Source organism: Podarcis pityusensis, assembly GCF_964106645.2.
Source record: "Podarcis pityusensis genome assembly, chromosome: 6".
Lineage (NCBI taxonomy): Eukaryota > Metazoa > Chordata > Lepidosauria > Squamata > Lacertidae > Podarcis > Podarcis pityusensis.
In genome coordinates, this window is record NC_138030.1 from 96723637 (window position 1) to 96742789 (window position 19153).

Sequence of the window (19153 nt, forward strand, 5' to 3'; positions counted from 1 at the left end):
TTAAAATCTATCTGACCTCCTTCCTAGGGCAGAAAGCCCAAACTGTCATGAGATATCTGTTCACATACCACGAGGTGAGCCCAAGGTATCCACTCTTAGAGGACACTCACAATCTCTGTATGAATCACTGCTCTGTCTTTGACTTTTTTCCATTCAGGCTGTCGGACAGGGATAGCGAACCTGTGGCACTCCGGCCGTTGTTGGACTACAAATCCTATAATCCCTCTCTATTGGGAAGACCTCCTATTCCTTCCGTAGGAAGTAATTTTGACCCCCCCCCTCCACTGAGTGTGAGTTTGATCTCGAGACACAAGAGAGTTACTCCCACATGGAGGAGATTGTCATTTCCTATCCTGAGTCGCAGGTGTATCTCCATATTGTTATGAAAAAATCACAAGCAGTGTAGCCAGAGGAATATGGCCAGTGACGCTATATACCTTTTTCTCCGCATAAAACTTCATGAAGTGGGTTCCAATTCACAAAGGCTTATGTGCTAACACATTTGTTATTCTTTAAGGTGCCACTAGACTCTTCGTTCTTTTTGCAACAGACTAAACCTGCTAACCCGCTGGAAATTTTGCTCACACGTGCTCCATGTGTGACTTCAAATGAAACCATGGACTGACTTAGCGGGCCACTTCAACAAGAGGCAGCTACAAGCAGAAACAAAAGCCAAAGTTTCAATTAGTCTCTTACACTGAGCCAGTTGTGCCACACACCTAATTTGGTATCTGAACTGCCAAAAGTCAAATTAGCATGTGGCAGAGTTGCCACAAAGCTAGCTTGGCGTGAGCTAAAGTGACTGGGAATTAATACAGCCTTTAGAGTTGGAGCTTGGAGGGCCCTGAGGCAACTCTGTCAACTTGTAGGTAGAAGAGGTAAGGAGAAAGTGGTGTCTTTGAAAACAGAGCTTGCTGGAAGACCACTTTGGGGAGTTGGGATTTATGCACTGGCTCACTCGGGCAAAATCAGGCTTTATTTGACCCAGGTCAAAGACCCAGTTTGGCATCCCTCATGCACATTTGCATGCACACAGATTGGGAACCTAATTGGTGCCCCTCCAGAGGCTTCACCTGAGACAAAAGTCTGGTTACCCCCCGCCCCCCCGCCCCCCGCTCTGGCTCTGGCTTACCATCGTCACTTGCCTACTCATCTATTCAAACTACATCAGCCTATAAGGACTGCAAACTTCATTCATGGAGAAAACACACAAACAAATTCTTCCTTTTGAGTGGGATTTTTTTGTTTTTAATTACCAACTTAAAACTTTTGATGGGAACATTAACAACTTTGGGTATGAGATCTTTTATTTTTATTTATTTATTTATTTATTTATTTATTTATTTACGGCTATTAGCCCATAAAAGTATGAGATCATGTTTGCTCTTAGTTTCTGAAGCGCACTCTTCGGCTATGTGATTTCTCTCCTCTGTTAACTTTTATGAGCAGTCCTGTGGAAGTTGTGAATAATCTATGGGCTGCCCTTGAGGCATAGAATAGCAGATAGAGAACACCTGAGGCAGCCTCTGCCGGATCTAACCTTCCCAATGCGCCCTACTATGCTCTGCATAATAATGGGAAATTAAGAAGAAACGCCCTGAGCTATGCATTTTTTTCTGCAGAGCAGGAATGCCAGCCCAAGTTCTGTTCATGAAAGGAATCCAGTGCTTCAGTGAACATTTCTGCCTGTCTGCTGGTATTCATTACGTGACTCAACGCTGCTACTCGTGTGCGGGTGGCAGGTACAATATGTACCTTTATGTTACTTTGCTTTGGGAGGGGTTTCTTGAGGACGGGAGGGGAATGCATAACATAAATTGAGATGAATGGTGAAGTTCCCCCCCCCCCCCCGGTCATATGGTCATGTGTCTTATTTCCTTGCACAAAGGACAGGCAGTAAAGTTGGAGGAATACTGTTTATTGGGCAAGGGGCCATAATCCTGGCTGTTCCTTCATTTAATGGCTGCAGTTTGGATGCAAGCAAGCTCTTTATCAAATTTATTTAGCTAGGATTCTAATTCTCCTGTCCTCCCCCCTCCCCCTAAAACCTGGGTGATGTTTAAGTAAAGTTTTCTTTCATATGAAACATTGGAGTTACTAGGGCAACCAAACTGCTCAGTTATGTGCATGCTGTGTCTTCCCGCTTGGATTTTTAATGTTTCCTGAGTGGTGTGTGTGTATGAGATTGGGAGAAACTATAAAAACAAAACAGCAACCCAGTAATAGTAGTAGTAATAGTAGTAGTAGTAATAGTAATAGTAATAGTAATAGTAATAGTAATAGTAATAGAAAGAGTTCTGACAAGTCCAGAGTTCGTTCTTTAGCAACACTCCAAACTAGAATTTGTTACAACTAAACAGAAGACGTTAAGATATGATTGCCTAGGGCTTGCTGATCAGAAGGTCGTGGTTTGAATCCCCGCGACGGGGTGACCTCCCATTTCTCGGTCCCTGCTCCTGCCCACCTATCAGTTCAAAAGCACACCAAAAAGTGCAAGTAGATAAATAGGTACCACTCCAGCAGGAAGGTAAACGGCATTTCCGTGCACTGCTCTGGTTCGCCAGAAGCGGCTTAGTAATGCTGGCCACATGACCCGAAAGCTGTGCGCCGGCTCCCTTGGCCAATAAAGCGAGATGAGCGCCGCAACCCCAGAGTCGGCCACGACTGAACCTAATAGCCGGGTCCCTTTACCTTTACCTTTTACTTGACTTGCTAGTAAAGGGTGTGACTGATTTTCCATAGACACTAATTTTCATGTCTTCTACAGTTAGTCTTTGCTGTAGTTTAGGTCTTTGTCAATCTAGTGTAAGAACTGATTCTGTATTTGATACTTGATGGAGAACTGGATCTCTCTGAAAAATAGTGTTTAAAAAAGTGTTATAACCCCTTTGGTTGGTTGTGGGGGACACACAAACCACATTTACAGAAAACCTTGGCAGTTTAAAGAGGAGAAAAATGGGATACTCTAATTTGAAAGTGTGTGTGTGTGTGTGTGTGTGTGTGTGTGTGACATTGGATCAGAGCAACCGATCTGAGGCAGGGGGAGCTTAGTAATGCCCCCTTCCTGCCCTAAAATCCTCTCCCCACAAATGTGTATTTGTAAATTTGGAAGAGGGGAGTTTAGATTAGAAAAAGAGAGGAAAAGGTCCTCCTACTGATGACTTGCTCTAATTTGGGTCTCCCACGGATGCTTATAAAGAAGAATAAGTTTGTTAGGGGAAATTTGAACATGGACCTCCTCCTCTTGCCAGCCCATGATTTTCTTTGGTGCAGGGAGGGGGGATTTCCAAAATCTGCCAAATGACAGAAATGGGGCATAGTGGTTAAAACGTTGGGGTTGGATGTGGGGCTCCAGAGAATGCCCTGGTGGGTTGGCAGGTATGGTGAGTGACTTGGTGGACTGTACCCTCCTGGGGTAACGCGCTAACCAAGGCAAACTAACCAAGGCAAACTTCCTGCTTGGCAGGGGGTTGGACTCGATGGCCCTTGTGGTCTCTTCCAACTCTATGATTCTGTGATTCTATGAACTTGTCTGCTATTGCTGATTTCACTGAGGAACCTTTTAGGAGCCTTGGAGTTTCTGAGAACACACGTTTAAAACCACCACTTTGATGTGGGGCGGTGTAACAAAATTGGGGGGGGGGGTCAGGGGAACTTTGTTGGCATCAATATTAATAAAAGAAGTCCAGTACATTTTTCTCCCCATATGGGATCCCAGTTGCCTTGCTTGCCAAGATCTGCCTTCCAAATCAAGCTCTCACTCTAGGACTGAATGAAATAATTTACCTCAGTAACCAACACCCTATAGCAGACTTGAAAAAAGACACATCTATATTTTTTTTTAAAAAAATTATATTAAAGATTTTCTTGGTTTACAAAAGTACATGCTTTGCCTCTATTTTTTTTCTTTCCAGGTTGTAGAGTCCTTTTTACATTGGAAGTGAGACGATAATGTTGTATACAGAATAAAGTTGGAGCAGAAGGAGAGAGGAGGGAGGGGGTGGGGGTAATAATTGGTGTGTATGTGGCATTTTTACATCAGCTTCACTTGGTAGGTTCTCTTTCTGTTCATTTATTGTATTTCTTTGGTAGTGAGAGGTTGGAGGAAGCCAGGACATGGTTCATTGTCTTTAGTTGGTTACAGTGAGATTGTTGGGGGGGGGGGGATTCTTGAGTCAGGTTAGCCATATTGATTTGTATGCTGTTGGTGGGTTCTTGTTGTCTTGCTGGGCTGTGTATGTGATAAAGGGGAGCCATAAAAGCGTCCACTTCTATTTGTTAGACACATCCATTTGAAGAGCATTAGAGAAGTTGATTCTCAACCCACAAATACACACTTTCATTATTCTACCTGTGCTGCTGTCCATTTTGGGCCAGCAGCTGAACTGAAAAATTGTGAAACGGTTTGTTGGGTTACAAGCATCTGGAAACAGTTACTTATAGTCGCTGTTGGGCCTGCAGAATTTATGGGTTGCCAGGATTTGAATGGAAGTCTTGAGGGAAGGGGAAGTATGTTGTCAGGAACGCCAGAGAACCTGGTACAAGGAGCCTGGGAGCTGAGATTTAGTGATCTTCCAGAAATGATGTTTATGTGGGCCTTAAAGCCCTCCTCAGACGCACAAGTGAATCAGTCTTAAGCTGGAAATACATCAGGTGTCCTCAGACTATTCTGTGGATTGAAAAGTTTAGCTATGATTCATTTTACTCTATTTTAAGCAACATGAGTATGAATTGTTTTTTAAATCTATCATCCTGCTCCCCATCTAGCTGAAATGAAGATGCACTTTTAACTTGTTCCTTGACAGCATCCATATACAAATGACAGGGCCAGGGAGGGAGAAGGACAGATCCATAAACAAGACCCCAGAAGGCTTGAGCTTAAAGAGCAGCAGGCAGGTGTCCAGGCTTCTAAAATATATATTTGGCCGATCCAATCCAAAGGTTTCACGTTTCCTGCCTACAACAACAAACGATTCACACACAGATGCTCATCAGTTTATGAGAATATTGAGGTGGCCTTCAGAAATGGAACTCCTGATTTCCCCTTAGAAAGCTGTTGCTTTCCAGGGGTTCACACGTGGTTGGAAGTTGAGAGGTGATGAGAAATCAAGTGGTGGGCATGCACACATGCATAAATAAGCACTCCTAAAGTGAAATAGACCTGGACCTGGTCACTACTTGGATGGTAGACAGCCAGGGGATGTCACGTTTCCCTGGAAAAAAGCCAAAATCCAAATGAAACAAAGCACACTAAAATTATACCTCTTTGGATTTGAAGGTTTAGACATCATCATCATCATCATGATGTGTCAATAGCTTGTATTTCAAGTTGATGGCTTTGGTTGTGGCAGAAAATAGCCTCTTGCATCTGCTGATAGATCTGAAAAATAATTATGGGCTTTACCACTACAGATTGGAGGCAAACAATACAAAATTTGAACCCTAACCCTAAAACAAACTCCTTTATGCAGTAAATTAGCACACCAGAGAGAGTTGCATAGTATAAATCATGCATTTAAATTGGTAAAATTCCCCTAGATACCCTTCCAGGCTTGCTTGGTGCTGCCCAGCCACACAAATTAGAAACAGCCCCTGCAAGTAATCATTCCTCCCCAATGTGTCAAGGAAACCTGAAACTTGAACATATCATTATCTTCAATGAAGTACATGGTTCTATAATAAGGCATTGAACTGTCTGTGCTCCGTTAAAGTAATGCTGTAGAGCAGAGGAGCTGAGGATGCCTCACTCACGTCTGAGTAGGATTAGTAGATGGGTCAGTTGATGCAGCACAAATTGAAAGAAATTCACCCTCACCTTTGTATAGCTGTTTATGGCTGATTATACTTGCAGAACTGTTTCCTCTGTAGCACTAGCAAGCAGGGTTGTGTCAGTTCTTTTGAACTTGAGTATCCTGTAAACAGAGGGCTAGATGGGGTTACCTCTAGAAGGGCATTTCCTTTGGGAGTGCACTTCCTTTGTAACCTAATGACTGTTCAAATACAGCGTTCAGCATGCATTTCCTTGCTCTCCGCTACTGGGCTTCCAGTTATGGGTTGCATGCTTGGCAGTGTGAGGCTGCCGCTGAATCTACATCTGAAGCAGCAGCTTGGAATACCTTGGTGCGGCATTACAGGAGCTACGTCATTAACTTTGTAAATACAGTATTAGAAACATACCGTAGTCCGTCTAAAAACTGCTTGCTAATTTTGTCCTGCTTTGCTACACCACAATGTCTGTTTTCAGCAAGCTGTTCAGTGGCAACAGCTCTCACACACATTTATAATGAGAGATTAATTATCTGTATCGTGTAGATGATGTAAAAATAGATGTATTAAGTTTTAGTCTCTTGGTTGTGGGGTTGTTGTGTAGGATCTGTGAAACAAATGATAGTGTTTTATTTGCCCTGATCTCCATTTCTTTTCATATTTTCTTGTCCCTTTGACTTGATCTTACTTGGCAATTAAGTGAAATATTATTACAGGTCTTAAAACTCACTTTCCAGTTGAAAAGAGCAGTGCACACAAAGTGATTCAATGCTCTCTCATCAGTACTTATTGCACATGTTGCCAGTTAGATACATTTCTTGAATTTGAACTAATTGCACAGAATGTTCTAGCTATGGAATAATTTGTGATTATGGAATTTGAGTGTGTATTTAAGCAAAGAATTAAAGACCTTGGCAGGGTTGGGGTTTGACTGGATTCCCCTGCCCTGCCCCACCCCCTACACCTTACTCAGATATTGGTGCAATAAGTAAAATATTTAAAGTACTGATCTGAATAGCAGCCGAGAGAATCAACTTCAAAGTTATCTACAGTTCAGCCCCTCTCAAAAACCTTTGCAAAGTATAGTGCCACATCACACAAAGGCTCCTTCTCCTTACAGCAAATTAACGCCCTGGCTGGCAGCCTAACTCGTGGGCAGTGTTGACCTGGGCTATTATGAGCACAGTCAGAAAAAGATGGTGGTTCCATGCAGCATGAAAATGAATACAAACTGAAACTTCTGCTGGTCAGGATTCTCTTTTGATGCAGAAGAGCTTATTTCTCTCACTGACATCCCTGTGGTGAAAAGCCAATATGCTTGCACTGGAAGGTATAGTGGAAAACCACAAGAGCTCTTATAGCTTCAAAGGGTATTTGATAAGCTTTACTCACAGACAGATAGGTGGCCCGTTTGTTGATATTCCAATATTTTTGGCTATGCTAGTGTGTGAAAGTACAAGACAATGAAATACTGCTGCTTAGCTTCTCCTGTCATTTTTTTTGGAATCTGGAATTTATTATTACCCTCCCCTGTTAACCACCTCTTATTATGGTTTTCCCTAAATAGTGATTGTACCTTCTCCAGGTATCATCATCCCACCCAAATTAAGTCTAGCATCTGGTAATAAATACCAAGAAGGTTATTCAGGTGGGGAAATAGGTCTTTAATAAGATGTTACTCATCCAACTTTAAAGGAGCAGGCTGGGAATATTTCTGCTGATGCTTCTAAGGCAGGTTTCCTAAACTTGGGTTTCCAGCTGTTGTTGAACTACAACTCCCATCATCTGGAGCTAGCAGGACCAGTGGTCAGGGAAGCTGGGAACTGTAGTCCAAAAGCAGACTCAAGTTTCAGAAATCCTGTTCTAAGGAATGCAGAATGGTGTTCATTCAAATTGTTCACTTAACAGGTAGTATCTGACGAAGTGGATCATTCCGTTTTAGAGCTTCAGGAGAGCCCAGAACATAATTGCTTGTTCCCATCCAGCAATTATAACTATATACAATTAAACAAAAAACAGGAGGCTTAATTGCATTTGTGAGGCCTACTTTACAGGTACACCATCTGCATCCACAGGCAAAGGTCTGCTAAAACCCATGTTTTTTGTTTAAAAATGTAGGTTTGCCTGTGTTAGACTGGTAGCCTTCATTATGTGGTGCGTCAGCTGTGTTATACTGTCTGCTGAACGCTGCCTTGTGGTTTTGTGGGCTGCATAATAAGTGCTGGTGGTTTTGGAAGAAAGCAGATGGAGCAAGGGAGAGGCCACAACTTAACTGAAAAGTATATGAACCTAGAAAGCTGCTTTATAGGGAGTCAGACCACTGGCTCATCTATCTCAGTATTGCCAACCCTGATCCTCAGCAGTTTGTCAGGATTTCAGGCAGGGAACATTTCCCACTCTACTTGGAAATGCTAAGGTTTGAATTCGGGACCTTCCTCGCACAAAGCAGATGCCCATCACTGAGCTGCTATCTTTCCACAAACGTAAAAAGTTCAAGGTACATCTCCAGGTAAAGGTATTGATAACAGGAGTTGGGAAAGGCTTTTGCCTGAGATTCTGGAAACCCAGTGTTACTCTTGTTTCTAGGGAATCCTTACAGTATTCTCCTTGGGAAATGGGGGTTGCTGTAGCACAGCTGCCTGACACACTCCTGAGGCAGTGCTGGAGGACTGAGATAATGTGAGAAGCATGATGGGAACTGCCACTGTCCTTCTTAGGAAGAGGGACAGCACTGGTGGGACATCCCTCTGTGCTGCAAGGAGGGTGCAGAACTGCATCAGTTCCACACTCCCAGGGGACCCTTAGAAAGCTCAGTGACTGAATACTCTGTTCTCTGGTTATGGATAGCTGCAAGGAGAAGCAGCTCTCATTTGTCTTTTTAAAAAGTAAACATCATGTTGGGCTGCCAAGGTACAAGAAGAAGTTGAGTCAGCTGCAGTGACATTGCTCATTCCTGAGGGCAGAATCAATCTTAACATTTGGACTGGTTCTCAGAAGATTGCTGGCATGTAAGCTAAACATCTACTCATGCCTTTTTTTAAAGACTGGGCTTGGAGCACAACCCACGTCTGCTTTTATCTGTGGTCACCCACAGCTTTTCCACTTGCTAAATGCATGAAAAATGGACACCCAGCTAGAGATGTGCTTTCACATCTTTTATATTTTGCATTACTATTTTATTAAATTACTGGTTTCATTTCTCCAGTCTTTCTTGTTATATTTTGTGCTCAAGGAAAATAGCAAGGCCCATAGCTGCTGCTTTCAGTAATGCAACTTGTGCATCAGTTGGATTGTATTCACCCAATGAAACTCCTTGGCTTGTTTCAGACATGCATGCACAAAAGTACCTTTAGAGCAGAACAGAAAAGCCTGCGGAATCAGGCCAGTGGCCTCACGGTGGCCTGCCAGCTGCCTGTGGGAAGCCTGCCCACTCTGCCCACCTGCAGTTCTCAGCAGTTGGTATTCAGTGGTACTCTGCCTCTGACCGTTGAAGTGGTGCTTGAACTGTAATAGGCGAGGATTGGAAGTGGGTCGTCCCAGTGTTCAGTCTGGTTTGAAATCTAGTTGTAGTAATCCGAAAGAGAATTTTCTTGAAACACAGTTTCACCTTACAGTCATACCTCGGGTTAAATATGCTTCAGGTTGAGCGCTTTCGGGTTGCGCTCCGCGGCGACCTGGAAGTAATGGAACGCGTTACTTCCAGGTTTTGCCACTCGCACATGCGCAAACGGTCAAAATGACATCACACGCATGCGCGGAAGCGGCGAATCGCAACCTGCAGGCGCGGGTTACGTTCGCTTCAGGATGTGAATGGGGAGGCTATTATTGGATTATTGTAATTGAAAAATTAATAAAAATTATTATCAAGTAAAATGCACTGTGCAGATGCCAAGTTTTTTTTAGGTTTGCTAGGTATAAATATGATGAAAACATGTTTTTCTTTCCCTACAACTGGCTTGCTGCATTTGAAATCACAATTAAAATTTCCATGCCAAGAAGCAGTGTCCTTTTCCCTCTCCTCACCCCCACCCCTGGAAGTAGGGGCTTAGCTTTAGGGGTTTTGAGTTCATGGGCAAGGATAAGGAGTGTTTTGTAAGATGCACATGTGACTGTTGGAGGTGGGGAGGACAATGATATGTACTTTCCATGCTGTTCTGTAGCCCACTGCCCACTGGGATTTCTACAGTGAGAGAGCATTTCCTAGCTGCAGCTGTGGTATTCTAAAAACGGGAAAATAAACCACACCAAAATGAGAGAGAGAGTAAGAGTAGTAAAATAACAGGACAGCCTGTGCTTTATCAAATATTCAGACGGTAGGCCAACAAGCAGATGTAGTGGATCTGCCGCTAAGAGTGTAAACTTGGCCGTCCTTCAGTGGAACAGTCCCACCCATGGTTAGTGCACCTGCAGAGATTGAGGCTAGAACTCTTTTAGTGACCTTAGATTGAGGATTTATATAGATACTTCTGCTTTTGCTTTTGCTTTTCTCCTGACCATATGGAAGGTTTTACTCTTTAACAGAAACTAAAACTAAGTTTGGACTTGACTTTGCAGGCTTTTACTAGCAGAATTGGGGTAAAGCCAGGATAGTCAAAGTGATGCTGTTCATATGTTCTCAGACCCCAACTCATATTGGCCTCAGCAGCAAGGCCAATATGATCAGGGAAAATGGGGGTGTAGCTCAACAGGAATTTGAGGGAAGGTTGGGTACCACATTCGTTATGAAAACAAAACCATGTAATAATAACATTAAAATCAGAAGCCTATACTATCCAGTGAATAAGTCTACTCACATTATTATCTCATTACCCAAGCTCTGGGCTGAAGAGCCCGAATACCAACAGGGAGGACAACTAAATTTTCCTGGGAGAAGTTAGGATGGCAAGCCAGTGTGGTGCAGTGGTTAGTGTATCTGATTAGGATCTTGGAGACCAGCTTGGGCCACTTGCTATCTCTCAGCCTAACTTACCTCACGGGGTGATTGTAATGATAAAATATGAGAGAAAGGGGAGAGCACTATGCAATGTCACCTTGAGCTCTTTGGAGGAAAGGTTAGATATCAGTGTAACTGCTCATCCCACAAAGCCTTGGGCAGCCAGTGAGAGAGCCCTCCCACTCCCAGTGTTCAACCTTGCTTCTGAAATGGAAAGGAGCTCACAGATCTATGTTCTGGGAAGGTGCTCTAGGCATAAAAGGTAGTAAGGGAAAATGGGCAGAACTGTTACAACAGACAACTTGGTAGGAGTGGCAGCAGAATGGTGGAGAGGAGGTCGTGGGCAGAGATACAAAGGCAACAGAGGGTGGATAGGTAGCCTTGAAATTTTAAATTGTGATTGACTCTCTCAGCATTAAGCATCAGGTAAACGTCAGTTATTTTTTTTTAAAAAAAACACTTTTAAAAGTAGCAGCTGCAACATCTTCTGACCATGAATCCTGTAGGTTAATTACACATTGTATGTGGAAGTGTATACCTAATGAGTTTCTAGAGTGTTTGTTCAGCTCTTTAAACCTCTTAAGTTACTTGTTGGGAAATGGATGCGGATTTAGTAGTGAATTCCAAGGCAGAGCCACTCCCCCCCCCCTTCCAGAATTCCTTGTTTTCATGGAAAGGTGTCTGGGAAGAGGATTGGGTTGCATTCCCATATGTTTGTTTAAAGAAGATGAGCTGCGTGAGAACTTTTGGAGGAAGTGCGCTTTTTAAACATGAAATAGTTAGAGAGGCTTTGGTCAGGGAATTATTTGTGGTTTTAAGATTGACGCGTCTTGTTATCTGGTCTGGTGGATAGCATATGGACCAGAGAATGAATATAATGCTTTCCTTAAAGTTGGCATAAAGCTTTACAAAAGAACATCATCAGCTTGTTTAACTAAAGTTTGAGTTAAATGGAAGCTTAGCTTAAGAATACTTCTTGAACATAGGATTCACTTATTTCAATATGTATTCAAAGCAGGGAGTCAAATTTAATTGGGGAGAGTTTCAGTTCTGTTTCAGCTGTTAACTGAAGTCTGCTGGAGGGCTGCAAACCCAGTAAAGGATAAATAATCGAAAATGAGATGAAACAGTAAAGTAGTAGAATCTACTTATCATGAATATCACAGTGCTGGTTTACAAAATGGGGCATTTCAAAATGGTGGATGTTCTGTGACAAAACCTCCCAAACTGGTAGCAGCCACCACAGATGTGCTGTGTGTAGCTTTGCTCTCTGAACCTGCGCACAAATGGGTATGATTTTTAACTTGGTGATTCCATGTGCTCTGTTGCCATGTGGTTTTGCTGAACATGTTCATGAACTGAAATGGTTTTACCGAGAAACTAGAAGGGGCTGCCATGCATACTGTCCTGCTCTTGTACAGTTGAAATGGATATGCCCAGTCCGTCTTGTTGCAGCAGTGATTACAAAATGAAAATAGCCTCATGTTGGCACCAAACCAATGTGTAGTAGTGACGATGGCATCCAGTCAACATTCTTCTTGCAAATTTGCTGCTGTCCCACCTAATTTTGTCACTTGGGATTACTAGCAAGGCACCCCTTGAGGTTCTTCTGCAAGGAATGCCCATTTATTTCATCATTGATGCAGAAGATCCTAATGCTTTTCAACAAAGTTGTGTTTCCATTGGCAGGAAATACTACTTTTGTGTTTTGATGTTTAGAAAATGAGGCCACACCATGGGGCTGGGGAAGCAGAAGTTCCGTCAGTGGGAGATGACATGCTGTTTCTTAAAATTCTTAACTTGGCACACCCACTGCAATATAGAGAAGGCAGAATGAAATGCATGGGAAACATGAAGAATGAGATTTTTTCAGTATTGGGAAAGAAATAATGGAATTGGATTGAACCGTGAGATTGAAACCATTAGATGGTGTGTGTAGCTGATGAACTGTGATTTACATTATGAAGCACACAATTTTTTTCAGATACTAAGCAATAACTAATGTATAATATTTTACTAACTAGTATTTTTTTAAAAAAGTGAGTACTTTCCTGTAATCTCATTTAACACCAGTAAACCAATTGCTTTCTCTACAGATGTGCCCATATCTCTTTGACACATTTTTGAAAAGAAGAAAAAATGTATTGATACTTCTCTGAGCTCCTTCATCCAACCCTTCAGTATGATCTCCCCTGAACATAAAAGGGGGGGATCCTTATCAGTTTTACCTCTCTCTGTCAGAAAGCAAGTAAGACTGACAAGACCCCTATGTAAGTAAGAAAATGGTCCTTAGGGTTGACTCGCTTAATACTGTATGGATGAGGCCATACCTCAGTTGTAGAATCAGGCGCCCTCTTAACATGCAAATAAATATTTTGCTCAAATCATGTTGCCTGGCCTTGTTCTTGCTTTTATATACCTTCAACTTTCTCCATTCTCCGTTCAGAATGCAAGCTATTTTTAAGAATCCTAAACCCAACACCCTTCCCTGCAGCTTCACAATTTTGAGAAAGTGATCTCCAGTCTTAGACTTGTCTTTTTGCCTCATACCTAGATTGCTATCATTCCTGATGTTATCTTTGATGAATGAAGTAATTTTATCCATGATGAATAGAGTTATATTTTCTTGTGTTAAATTCTATGCACCACACCTTTTTAAAGAAACTAGCTTTCTGCAATAGCTTTGGAACTTCTTTTGCAGCAGAATATGATGTTTGGTTGGCAGATTTCAGACTGGAGTACTGGTAAAGCTGCTCTGTTGAATAAGTAGTAGTGGTGGTGATAGCACTACTAGTAGTAATAATGGGAGTAAGAATAACAATAACAATAACTGGTTAAAACTTAGGCACTGTCAGTTCCATGCCTTTTTGTTCACTGCATTCAATATTGCAACCTCTTCCCATTATAGTAAGAACTATCCTATGAAAGGTTTGCAAAATAAAGGCTGCACCACTAGGGCTGTTCCTTTTTAAAGTGAAGAATACCCGGCATTCATTCAGAGCATTTTCCTGTTAATGCTGACCAGGGAATGAGTCATTGACCACTTAATAATCTAATTGATGGAGCCATTGAACCAGCTCCAACTGACTCCTCTGTTCCTCAGTTTTCACCTGGCAGCAACTGCAAGAGCCAAAGAGATCATTGGAGGCAGCACCATGCTATTGACTCTTGCTGAGACACCAGCTCCACTTGGCTCCTCTTCTCCAACTGTTTCCACCACAGCTGGTCCTTACAAGAACTTTCTTCCTATAACAACTGGTACAGCAACATTTAGAGTTCAAAAGAACTCTCATTAATCTGATTAGGTTTCAATAACAATGGCCAAGTTGGTGACTATAATTTTGGTATTTGGAGTGGGTTAGGGATGCGAGGCCTGATGGGGGATGTTGCTAACCGACTGCTTCTTGGGGTTGTTAGCTGTTCAGAATGGAGATATGGGATATATAACTTGGTAAATGAAATCTGGTTCTTGAATTCAGAACCACTGTTAATAGGTATTTGGTCAATTTTAGTTGAATTCTGGCCAACATGGGAAATGGAAGATCAGGTAGCCAAGAATTATTTGAGACACAAGCAACACAGCATTAATGTTGTTTTCAGCTCCAGGGAAGTAAAATGTTGGGTTAAGCAGAAGATTATGGGTGAATGGCAAAAATATTGGGAAGCAAGTCTCATGAGTAGGAGGAAGGTATTTTTATTTTTTTGACCAGCTTTGAGAGACTTTTAGATCTTTAATCACCAGATGAAACAAGTTGCTTTACTTAGTATTTTGGCAGGGCACTGTGCTCTTTAGAGTAATTTATTTAATGTCGGACAGATTGATGCTGGGTTTTGTGTAGTTTGTGAACCGGAAGAAACAGCTGATCATGTAGTATAGGACTGTTTGAGAGGGAGCCTCCTCCGCAAGCTGAACAACTTGAGCATTGTAACTTAACCTTGGGGGGCTGTTAAAGGACAAAAATATTTGGGATCAAATGCTGACGATTTTGTGGAAGTTCTTATGAGATACTACACTTTATGAACAATGGGAATAAAGGAATATACATGGTGATAATATGGTCTCCCTGTTGCCTTCACACCCTTAAAACCCAAGAAGAGGAGGAAGTACTGTCTAAGTTTGCTCTTGTTTCCTCCTCCGGCCGCAGCCGCTTTTGTCTTATAGATTGTAAGCATGAAGGCAGGGGTTGTCTTGGTTTACATTGATCTTTAAGGGCACTGGGGGAGCCTTTCCCACTTAAAAGCAGGGTAAAATGATTCAAACCTATAACTAATCCACAGCTAATCTTGTGACCAAGAAAAGTGTGAAAGAAACCCACTGTAACCTTGCAAGCTATTACTGGAAGCATGAATGCGCTCAGGCTGTATTTCCTAGTAATACTTACCAGGTGCCTCCACCTTAAAAAGGTAAAGGGACCCCTGACCATTAGGTCCAGTCGTGGCCGACTCTGGGGTTGTGGCGCTCATCTCGCTTTATTGGCCGAGGGAGCCAGCGTACAGCTTCCGGGTCATGTGGCCAGCATGACTAAGCCGCTTCTGGCGAACCAGAGCAGCGCATGGAAACACCATTTACCTTCCCGCCGGAGCAGTAACTATTTATCTACTTGCACTTTGACGTGCTTTTGAACTGCTAGGTTGGCAGGAGCAGGGACCGAGCAACAGGAGCTCACCCCATTGCGGGGATTCGAACCGCCGACCTTCTGATAGGCAAGTCCTAGGCTCTGCAGTTTAACCCACAGCGCCACCTGCGTCCCGCCTCCACCTTAGTGCAACACAAATTATCACATTGCAGCAACATACAGTATAAGGCACAGAGTGTAAAGCAGGAATAGCAAACTAGTGGCCTGTAGACTGGATCTGGACTCTGGAGTCTCACCCACCCTGTTGGGTCTACCAAATGTGAATCAGATTGTCATTAGGTTCACTTTCAAAGAAAACAAATGTTTATACATTGTAAGATTTTGAGAGATTTCATGCTTTTAGATCACAGTCTCTTGGATCAATTTTTTATATAGTGTTCCTTATGCCTGAGTGCATGTGCTCTATAACAGCAAAGCCCTTACTGCTCAGTGGAGACTGGTAACTTATGAGGGACTTGTTTTGTGGTTAATTACTTTGACTGACTCATTGACCATTGCCTGTACTACGTATAGAATGGCCTCTGTGGTTACAGAAGTTGATCTGGTGTAAGACATATCGTACTATTCAGTGCATTTGCTTCCTTCGCCTCCTTTTAGGAAACACTTGCAAAGAAAGACTAGTGGGGTAAGCTGAAGCATTGGAAACCTCTTGAACTTAATCCGGATGTAAGGGTTTCTTTAGCTTGCTGCTAAAGTCCCTGTTAGCATTTGTGGGGTTGAAGGGAGAAGGAAGCAAGGCTACAGGGGGTCCTGTACTTCAGGCAAGTCAGTGGAAATACTTTATAATAAAAATCAAACTAAACCTAATGAATTGGGTTTTATATCATGCGTGGCTTTCCATTAAGTGCTTCTGCAGCTGCTTTTATAGCCTGAACTTAAATATCTGTCAGTCCGATATTGTTAAGCTGTAGAAAATACTTACTATGGCTTGGAGGAATAAACATTGAGCTGCAGAGAGTGGTTAGCTTCAATGGATTGTTCTATTTTAAATTGTTTTGTTAGTGCTCGCAGTGCCTCACATACATTATATCAGTTAGCCTCATCGATGACCCTGCAAGGTAGTTGGCTATTACTATCCCCATATGATGGATTGGAGAGACGAAATAAAGAGCAGCTTTTCGTAGTTCGTTTGTGGCTAAGGTGACATTGAAACAAGGGCATCTCATATTCTACTCCTTGCTACTGTTTTGCTTTAGATCTGCTTCTATACCAGGGTAGTTCTACCTTCTGATTTGAGGTAAAGGCCAAAGGAATATACTCATAATTCTGTAAACTGGATCACTTAAGTGGGGGGGAAATTAGGATCTTTGCTCATGGTGTTGAATGTAGAGGGTTTTTTGAGCAATGTATATGGGATGCTCCTGGGTAGCTAAGGCTTTCCTGTTTTGAAAGGGTTTGAAGAGTGGAGTGTTCCTGGTTTGAATATCAGTTTTAAGTTTGCTTTCGTACTGGACACTTGGGAAGGGATTCCTGAGGAAATCATTGCACATCCATTTACAGTAGGGGGTTTTGTTTTGCTTGTGCTTTTAGAAAAAGTGTTTGCTGATTCTTGTTCTTTTGAAACCAAAAATTAATAATAATAATAAATTTTATTTATATCCCGCCCTCCCCAGCCGAAGCTGGGCTCAGGGCGGCTAACAACAATTAAAATAATCCAACATTCTAAAAACATTCATTATAAAATTAATTAAAATCAAATTGATGGCAACCATTAAGCAAAATTCTGTGCAGATTGCCAGAGGAGGGGGTCAGGCTGGTGGAACAGCTCTGTCTTGCAGGCCCTGCGGAAAGATGTCAAGTCCCGCAGGGCCCTAGTCACTCGTGACAGAGCGTTCCACCAGATTGGAGCTGCGGCCGAGAAAGCCCTGGCTCTAGTTGAGGCCAGCCTAACCTCTCTGTGGCCTGGGACCTTCAGGATGTTTTTATTTGCAGACCGTAGGTTCCTCTGTGGGACATACCAGGAGAGGCGGTCCCGTAGGTACGAGGGTCCTAGGCTGTATAGGGCTTTAAAGGTTAAAACCAGCACCTTAAACCTGATCCTGTACTCCACCGGGAGCCAGTGCAGCTGGTATAGTACCGGATGAATGTGATCTCGCAGCGAAGACCCCGTAAGGAGTCTCGCCGCGGCATTCTGCACCCGCTGGAGTTTCTGGGTCAGTCTCAAGGGCAGCCCCACATAGAGCGAGTTACAATAATCCAGTCTGGAGGTGACCGTCGCGTGGATCACAATGGCTAGGTCAGGGCGAGAGAGATAAGGAGCCAACTGCTTAGCTTGGCAGAGATGAAAAAATGCCGCCTTTGTTATAGCTGTAATCTGCGCTATAAAACACAAGCTCTGATTTCTCCTTCTTAACAGCATACATTTCTGAGGCACTATCTACACAAAAGGAGGTGATTGAATGAACAACTTCAGGGTTTAAGTAGGGGTATCATTTAATGTTCCTCTACTTGTTTTTTTTATTAAAGAAAATATCATACTATCCTTGAGAGTAAAAACAACAACAGACAAGGCTAGTTTTTTTCCTGCCTGATGTCTTAGCTTTTTTCAACTTGTGAGGAATCTGTATTTATAAGAAATTAGTGAATTATGTAAATTAACTCATGATCCGTGCATCTTATAATAATAATATAATAATTTATTATTTATACCCCACTCATCTAACTGGGTCCCCCCAGCCACTCTGGGCGGCTTCTAACAAAACACTAAAATACAGTAATCTATTAAACATTAAGAGCTTCCCTAAACAGGGCTGCCTTCAGATGTCTTCTAAAAGTTTGGTAGTTATTTTTCTCATTGACATCTGGTGGGAGGGCGTTCCACAGGGCAGGCGCCACTACCAAGAAGGCCGTCTGCCTGGTTCCCTGTAACTTGGCTTCTCGCAGTGAGGGAACCGCCAGAAGGCCCTCAGTGCTGGACCTCAGTGTCCGGGCAGAACGATGGGGGTGGAGACGCTCCTTCAGGTATACTGGACCGAGGCCATTTAGGGCTTTAAAGGTCAGCACCAACACTTTGAATTGTGCTCGGAAACGTACTGGGAGCCAGTGTAGGTCTTTCAAGACCGGTATTATATGGTCTCAGTGGCCGCTCCCAGTCACCAGTCTAGCTGCCGCATTCTGGATTAATTGAAGTTTCCGGGTCATCTTCAAAGGTAGCCCCACATAGAGCGCATTGCAGTAGTCCAAGCGGAAGATAACCAGAGCATGCACCACTCTGGCGAGACAGTCTGCAGGCAGGGAGGGTCTCATCCTGCGTACCAGATGGAGCTGCCCTGGACACAGAATTGACCTGCGCCTCCATGGACAGCTGTGAGTCCAGAATGACTCCCAGGCTGTGCACTTGGTCCTTCAGGGGCACAGTTACCCCATTCAGGATCAGGGAGTCTTCCACACCCGCCCGCCTCCTGTCCCCCCAGAACAGTACTTCTGTCTTGTCAGGATTCAACCTCAATCTGTTAGCTGCCATCCATCCATCTCTTCCGCGAAGAGAGTGCTGAACAGGGTGTTGCCTTGCATGCTGGGAAGAATCTTTTTGTGTCCTCCACCTCGGGTTTAGAGGATAAAGACCCAATTCTTACATTGCCAAGCTTGTGTGGAAGATGCTCTTCCCTCCCCACCTCCAAAGTTTCAGTCTCATCACCTTGGTACCAAATAGAGTTCTGACCCACATGGGACTGAGCTGAGTTTCGAGGCCAGCAGATGGATGGGAGGATGGCAGTGCTGGTATGGAAAGGAGTAACGTGATTTAACCTGACCCCACATGATTCAAGAGTTTCATGTGTTACCAAAGCAACAGTGAAAGAAACCAGGTGGTTTGTAG

At 43.1% G+C, this 19153-nt stretch overlaps 1 protein-coding gene and 1 long non-coding RNA gene across 2 annotated transcripts in view; one reads left to right on the forward strand and one right to left on the reverse strand.

Moving 5' to 3' along the window:
* LAMC1 (laminin subunit gamma 1) overlaps positions 1–19153 on the forward strand; it is a 118363-nt gene that overhangs the window by 24235 nt on the left and 74975 nt on the right. The gene's annotated exons all lie outside the window — the stretch shown is intronic.
* LOC308479197 lies at positions 3720–6456 on the reverse strand. Its single transcript, XR_013987548.1, has 3 exons — positions 5816–6456; positions 5263–5380; positions 3720–4669 (listed from the first exon to the last, which is right to left on the reverse strand). It is a non-coding gene; the product is annotated as an uncharacterized lncRNA (long non-coding RNA).